Source organism: Perna viridis, chromosome 9 (genome assembly GCF_037379345.1).
Source record: "Perna viridis isolate PV_CMFRI_1.1 ecotype Kerala chromosome 9, ASM3737934v1, whole genome shotgun sequence".
NCBI lineage: Eukaryota > Metazoa > Mollusca > Bivalvia > Mytilida > Mytilidae > Perna > Perna viridis.
In genome coordinates, this window is record NC_142453.1 from 3,162,195 (window position 1) to 3,170,912 (window position 8,718).

An 8,718-nucleotide genomic window follows, 5' to 3' on the forward strand; every position below is an offset into this window, starting at 1 on the left:
AGCATGCACAAGTAAGTGAGCTACGAAGACTCCATAAAAATAGGACCCGATGCAACGGTATTGTAATAAAACTAAGAATGATTCTGTGCAATGCAATATTTTAGTCAGCACAACAGTGATATAATAGTATAAGGCGGCAACTTACATTTGAATAACTTATGGAACGTGACATTTATTTCTTAAGGACACACAAATTTGACAACAGTAATTTTCTGTGTAAAACGATGATTAATTGATTCTTTTTCGGAGCTTGTGTCCTAGATTATGTTGACTTGATAACTAAACATAGAATTAAATGTTTGCACTTTATATAACACGTGTACTAAGAAGAGTGTATACATAAAAACAAACTCTAGTCACTGATTAAAATGATGTTTCAATCGAATTACTTTTAAAAAAATAGTTTACACTGTTAAATATTCCTGATAAAATATTCGTCAAAATACTATTAAATGGCCGGCTAACGTTAGTGAGAAAGTCTAGTTAACATGTTTGGCGTCAGTAACATGTACATAATGAAAATATATGAAGCATGATAAAATCAGCATGGATATGACATGTTTTTCTCGATGTATGAATTACAGAAGTAAATAAATAATTGCACATAAAATTGTATCCAGCATTTTGATATTATCTAATCATTAATATAAAAGTGTAATCAATGGGACCAGGATTCGAGCGCAAATTATAGGAATTAAATCCAAGGATAATTTCTAGACAGTGAAAACAAAGACACACAAAAAGTATATGCAATAATCAAAATAAAACTTATAAAAGAAACAAAAATATATGAGTCTATCGGCCTCCACTAAAAACTGTACAACGGTCGGGAAAGCGTCCTCTGTGAAATATCAGCAAATAAAAATAACCGGAGCAACAACATATATAATAACGACATCAAACTATAATTATGTGTTACCAACGCTAAATAGGTATGATCGCATGATATAACAGCAACAGAATAAATTATATTACATATAAAAAGATGAAGATCAGGACAAAACCACTCACAGCAATTTGACCCCTTTTCATATACATCAAATTACGAGGGATGACACAAGGTATTTCGGAAAAATACTGCAAAACTTTTCCGCTAATCGTTCATTGTAATATAACATCATTGAATTTGGTTTCCATGATATATTAGCGTAGTGTTATGCAAAGAGGTTGCATTTATTGCGGGATTAACTGTCGTTATTTACTATGTTTAGTTTATACAAATACCTTTCAAAATGGCATATTGTTTATTGATTTCTGGAGATTCAACAACAAAACAAATAACGCTATATGTAAGAATAACCAAGAGAACCAAGGTTATAGCAGTAATCAAAAGAATGTAATCCAGGGACAAAGACCAGACATGGAAAAAAGGCATACACAAAAAAGAACATAAGTAACTAAAATCATACATACAAAGTAACAAAAGCATGAATGAGCAACTGGGACTCCACTATAAACTGGGAGCATGGACCAGGTGGACCGGTAGGGTAAGCGTCCTCTACTTTTGCTAGAAACACCCGATCATGAAAAATCAAGTCGGGGGTAGATGAAAGAAGAAAGAAAAACTATGACATGTTGAACATTTCAGTTTTCACAACGCTGATGGATACACCATAACGATCCACGAGTTCATGATGAAGAAGTAAATGAATCTGAAAAGACAGGTACAATGGGTATGGAATTGAAACATGCAAAAGGGCATACAATCAAACAAACAAATCCATCATATATACATAATTTTTGCTCCATTTTAGCGTGTAATATTTCCTACATTTTATATCATTTAATGTATTTTCCGAATAAATTCTAGTATTATATTAGTAAGTCCAATAAAAATTACCATACTTATTCAGAATTGGTACACACATCAAGGAAGGAAGGAAAATTCAGGATATAAAAATATCAAAACGAAAAGAAAAAAGAAACAGGAATGATTCTTATACATGAGAACAAAATACGATAACAGAAAAAAAGTCTTTAAAAATACAAGCTTTCTATAAAAACTCCCATGAAAATCGGTAGTAGTGACATGAGATGCTTTGAAAGGTATACATACCTGCTCCAACAATGACAGCCGGCACATTATATACAAGTATAAACCGTCAAACGTAAAACTTTTGGGTCATCAACCATAAAACTATGTCGTACTTGTGAGATAGAAATGTTAAATCGGTCAGTTTATAGTATCAAATCGTGATGATAGCAACAAAATATAGAAAATATCCCTGTTTTAAAACCTTGTTTGTCTGTATTATTATTTAACAAAAATGTTTGGTGTAGTGTACAAGGCACATTGAATGTGAGGCTGTAAGATGTATATTCCATACCCTGTTGGCATAACATAGCTAAAAGGGGGATACATTTGAAAAGTCAAAATCATTATATTTGTCATTATTATTCGATCGCACTGTGTAATTTCCGTATTATAAAATGGAGTTTGGCTACATGGCACACGAAAGTGTATTCATCGATAAGCTATTACCTAATAGGCTTCGCAATCCGGGAAAGATAAGATATTTATATTTCAAAAATAAATGATACTGTATTTCTGACTTCTGTTATTATATGAACGATAAGGAAATAAAAAACACCTTACAAACTTCACATTTACCTTACTATTTACATAGTTTAAAATGCATGTAAACTTTGTTTTTTATTTATTTATCTATTTCTTTTTTCTTTTTGTTTCGTGTTTTCGTTTTAAAATGTAGATTACCGGTTGACGGACAATGATGAAAAGTAATACTGCCCTTATGTACTCATTATTAAGCACAAAGCACTAGTAATTTTTTATGTAGTAACTGTACATTTTGTATTTTCGCATGATTGGTGAAACTATATCAAATCAAATAGCATTCTCAATTCTTATAAGTTACATTCGCATTAGATAACAAAAGTGTAAAACGTATTTAAATATTTATTTATCTTGCATGATAAGAGATAAATTTTGTAATGTCAGTTGGCAGTATACACAAAATTACTGCAAAGCATAATTTTGTGAAATCATGAAAGTTAGTTAAAATACATTTTAAATAGTGTCAAACATGCATTGATACGACCATACTTCTTCGATGAGTTTTTTTTTTCATGTTCGACGCTTTGCTAATTTAATGATATTTCTTAAAAATAATCTACTATGACAATATGTTTTTCATGTTGCCATGGACATGTAAAACATCCTTGTATTTAGGTCTTTTAACGCATAGTTTCTTTTGCACATATTAGCAAATGTCGAAGCATAAAAACAAAAGTACATCAACATCCAAAGACATGATCAAAATGTATAAAAACAGGAACCACGGACAATCTTTATTCACACTGTGTACGACAAAATGAAAACAAAATTACATTTAAAGACGAGTATAAAAAGAAGCAGCACGCATTTGCAATATGAACCGCAAATAAAACTATTGGTAACATCAGTTGTGGTTTGCTTTCAATTTCCGAGAGGTCAGGAGTTTGCGCACGTTATTTGTTATTTTCCGTAAAAATGTACTGGAACATATCTGTAACAATATTGAATGAGCCCCCTTAATAGGACTATTACGCACTGACCATTGTTATTCTGAGAGGGGCCTGCATTTGATGCTCGAAAATATTTTTTTTTTGTTTTTTTGTTTTTTTTTTTTTTTTTGTTTTGTTTTTTGTTGTTTTTTTTTTTCCAAGCAAACGCAATCTTCATGTATCAGCAGAAATAGAACTTAATATTTCTATTTGAAAATCTGACTTGTAAAGTAATTGGGAGGATATAGAATCATTATTTGTATTTTTTCAACGGATGAATAATTTGTTCTCAAAATTTTAAGATGACCTTTGAAGTATCATGTGTTCCGGTATGGTTTCATCAGATGTAGTTGTATATTAAAAAGAAGTAACGTTATATACGACTGGAAATCATTGTGCTAAATATTAGTATTAGTGACACATCTTACTTGAAGATCAATATTATTGCAAAAAAGAACAGCGTGTTTCTCTTAGTTCTTATTATATAAAGCACAATAACAATGTACACCAAGTTGTTCTATACGGTACAAACTAGAGGGAAATTACAAAACCATATAACTGATAGGCAAAATCTCCTGACAAAAGTCAAAGGTCAATCTAACATATGACAAAACAACTCAAAAACCAGAAAAAAGTTCAGAACAACACTGACTGGTGCAATGTCGCAAAAATGTGGATGTAAAATACATATTTTGTCTTAAATAGCTTTGTAACAAGAGTCAGTTTTGTTTAATTGTACATTCAAGGACGAACTTGATATTTTTGCGCCTTGCTATCCACGTTTAAGTTAACCTGTGCGTGATTTCTTTCTACTATTACTGTGTTTGCATTCATTTAAATTTTGCGTTCTCATCGTATCCATTGCATCGTTGGTCTTGCTGGAGGAAACAAAGAAAAATGTTTCTCATATTTTCATATGAGCTGATTTAAATCGGGTTACCAAAACTATTTTATTAGACATGAATGAGATCCATTTTAAAGAAAATGTGTGACTGGGCGACTTAGTACGTATAAATTGATATCATTAAATTCATATTTCCACCCACCGTTACATGAATCCTTTTTATAAATATATATAACATCCTATAAAACAGCCTAAATCAGGCCATTTAAACCTATTAAGCAAACAAATTGATAAAGCGATACTTTGTAGTCTAACGCTTGGTTTGATTCCTTTTAAAACCTAGCCCTAATTATCACTTTAAGTTTTACAAATTCTACCAAATAGTAGTTTAATAACTGCTATTCCATAAACTAACTTTTTGACTGATTAAGATAAACCAGATTACGTTTCAACTTCAAACTTGCCGTTATTCTGTAGATATCGAACAGCATATCTGTCCTTTTTCAAAAAGATAATTCCATTGCGTTCATCTACATGTATTTTTTCACCTTTGGTAAGGCTGTGTTATATATTCCGCAATGTTAATCAAACGAGAAACATTGAATATATGTATTTTCTTACATCAAAAGTCAGTTTTATATGTATTTCCATTTGTGTTTCGAAGAAAATATATGATTATCAACAAAGCTTTTTTACGAAAACTGACTGCACTTAACATACGATTTTTATCTACAGACTCAATATGATTTTTATGACAATAAGGAGCCCAAACAATGTGATTACTTCCGCCATCAGTCATGTTCTATGAATTTTAAATTTTACTTTATCGTCCTTACCGAAACTCTATAAAAAATGTTGCTGCTTGCTGGACTATCATTAAACTGGTTATTAATAGTGTTTTCAACAAACATCGGATTGGTACAACATTTCAAAATAACAGTGTCTCTTTTATCTTCTCGTTATAGAAATTAGGCACTTATGGAACAATTAGTGATAACCCGCTACGTAATGATAAAAAAAGGGAGCATGACAAACTGTTCATAAAGCCTAGCTCGAAAATTAGATTTTAGATTTTGCTGATTTTATAAATCTTTGATTGTTCACCACTTGTTTTGATGTTGACTCTTTTTGATTGAATAGCGAATGTTGGTAATCGATTATAATTATAAAAAAACATTCAGGCTAAATTAGAATGTGTCATGTTACTGTAATTATCTCAATGTGATTATAGATTAGTTTGTATGGGGTAAAACAAAAAAAGGAACATCCGTTTCCTTTTATAGATTGATATGTCTTCGAAAGCTAACAGTGTTTCAATTTAAATTCAGTTTATAGTACTTGACAGATAATTGCAAACACAAACCTGCCTTGGTGGTTTCAAGCGAAGTATCATATCTACTAAAAGCAAAATACGACCAAAGACAAATCAAGCATTCTCCGTTTTTAGTTTGTGTTACACCTCATCCCTTTATCAGGAAAAAAAATATCCCATTCTATCATTCTAAGCCAAGGATTAAAACTTCACATAACTTTTTAATCAGAGGGCAGTGGTTAAATTTCTGAAGTTCTACATTTTCCTAGTTTATTTCAAAAATTTGTTCATTGAAGAACTCGAATTTCCTTCAGCCTTTTTCTTGACTTAAACTATTTCTCCACTCACGATATGTGGATAATCTATGTACACTGTGAAATGTATAATTATGGTATCATCTTTATTATGCTCGTTAATAATCGTATAAAGTATAGATAACTGCGAGGATGTCAAATTATGTGATTATATATTTTTTACATAATGATAGATATGTTACATGGATTACATGTTGTTGAGTCAATGGAACATTTTGCCGAAATTAAATCGATCAGCCCATTAAATGCGTCTCTTATCGTGACATTTTTCATTGTAATTACAAACCTTGTAAATTAATGTATTTCTCTAAGATTAGTAAAATACACAAGGACACAGTTTCCAACTAAGGACTTCAATACTGAACTATTTTTGTCGATATTTTCATGGCCAGACTGTTAATAACATATGATAGTTTAACTTTCGCGGCTATTCTATTTAACTTCAAAATCGATTTTCAGTAAGTAAGGACCCCTACATTGACCATATACATTAATTCTTATTCAATTCTTCAAGGCAGCACCGGCATTAGTTAGAATTATGATGTTCATATATATATATGAAGAACAAAAGGAAGCAAAAACGGGGACTGGGATAATTTTGCAGGTTTAATAATGTTGATACGAAATTGAAGTCGTCACTTCAGCTGTTTTATAATCGTAATGACATCATCATGAACTCATGGATCGTGGATAGTTATGGCGTGACCATCTACACCATGAGAGTCAATTTGTTCAATGTGTCATTGTTGCCCTTTCCTCTTTCGTCTACCCGGACTTGACTTTTTATCAACAACTCGGAGGATGCTTACATCACCGGTGCGCCTGGTTCATGTTCCCAGTTTTTAGTGAAGTACAAGTTGCTCATTTGTTTTTGTTATTTTGTGCGTATAATTTTGGTTATTTTATATACTTTATTCTGTTTGCCTGTTTTCTATGTCTGGTCTTTGTCCCTGTCTATCGATGTGCTTAACATAGGTTTGTCCATCATATGATCATCGGTCGAACTTTCCTATAATCGCATGACAGCCTCCTAATTATATAATTGACTACAACAAAACATCACAACCAGTCACACGCCTTGGAAGACATTGGCTGACTGTACCACTATTGGCCACAGATTCGAGTCTTGCGATATTCCATTGGAAAATTCATTTGTCGAGTATAGATACACTCAATAGAAGAATTAGACTGGTTGTACATTACATTTGTATGAAAGGCAATGATTACGATTTGTCGAATTTGTCCGCAAAGGCAAATCTGTGAAAAGATGCAATGAACAATCAAGGGATTCAAGATTAGAATGGTATTCAAAAGAATACACTGCAGTAGTAAAAAACTCGCAACAGAGCATATGAAATAAAGAATACATTCCATAAGTTACGACTGCTAACGGTGGCAATAAATCGTTAAATGAATGCAAAGGTTCCGCATTGATTTGGATATCATCTTTTTACGAATGATCGTGTTAAAACGATAAGATATTCCCTCCATTGGCAATCTTGGGAAAAAAGGTAAAGTTGGTCAGTTAAATAAACTAAAACTGTTTTTAGTTTATTGTACTTCTGTGTTTAATGATAAGATGATGCATTACACATTAGCGTATAATAATGACTGTGTTTATGAAAACAAATCCTAATATTTATCAATTTAGGGAGAATTAAATATCAGGATTCAATCTTTTTTAATGAAAATTCTACATTCGTTGATGACACAGTCATTAAGGCAGAATGCCAGTGGTGCATTGACCAAATATGATAAATGTAGAAATGTTCCCTTCATTTTCCTGACGGAAAGAATCCTTCTTCTTTTTTGAAAGAAGAAACAAATGATTTATGTAATAAAGGTAGTAACATGCATTAGGTGATATCATCACAGTTAAATTTAGCTTTTTTTATGTCTTTTGTTACTGTGAAGTCATTCATGTCTATTTGTTACCAGTCCATAATTTAAATAAAGCTTTGATGAGGAAAAGAAAATCTTCATCTTGACAGAAATCTGGTTAAAATTTATATGGACTTTATTCCATTTTAGACCAAGTTTTGCTTGCATAACCAACTCTCAAAGTTTACCCTATTTTAATCCTTAATTAATCTACTCACTGCAAAATCTGTATTGTAATCCCTACACTCAACTCGTCTTCCCAAAAGGTAAAATAGCAAGCATCACTTGTCGCTATTTTGACTAAAGAATGTTGTTTCCATGGTTACAACAATTACTTTTATAATTATTGTACATTTTTATGTTTGCTTTAATCAGTGATAGTCCTTTGAACATAACTCAATTAAGATTTGACACGAATGTTCGTGAAAACATTTAAGTAGTATCTTGGATAAAATGTATTTAATAGCAAAAATAGTAATTAGATCATACCTTATTTGTTGTTAGATTAGTCATTTTAAAAGGTACCAAAATCCAATATTAGACACGCCACACTATTGAAAATCGTTGCGAATTTGTATTAGAGTAATCGCGAGAACCAAGATTCTGGCAAAAATCAAAAGAATGCAATCAACGACAACGACCAGACATGGATAACACAACAAAGAACATTAAGTAACTAAAATAATGCATGATGTTTTTATTCTTGTATATTTTTTTGTTTCTTTTTTGTTTGTTTGTTTGTTTGTTTGTTTGTTTGTTTGTTTTTTTTTTGTTTGTTTTTTTTTTTTTTTGTTTATTATCGATTATTGTGTTTTAGTTTGTTTGTTTGTTTGGTTGATTACTTTGTTTTTGTCTCTGATTTT

The 8,718-nt window shown here is 31.2% G+C and overlaps 1 protein-coding gene across 1 annotated transcript in view; it reads right to left on the minus strand.

Annotated features, from left to right (window-relative positions):
- LOC148606125 (uncharacterized) overlaps positions 1–8,297 on the minus strand; it is a 42,689-nt gene extending 34,392 nt beyond the window's left edge. The window contains exon 1 of the mRNA XM_088545338.1: positions 8,074–8,297. The gene's annotated coding sequence lies outside the window, so the exon portion shown is untranslated. The remainder of the gene's footprint in view (positions 1–8,073) is intronic.
- Positions 8,298–8,718: the final 421 nt, after the last annotated feature.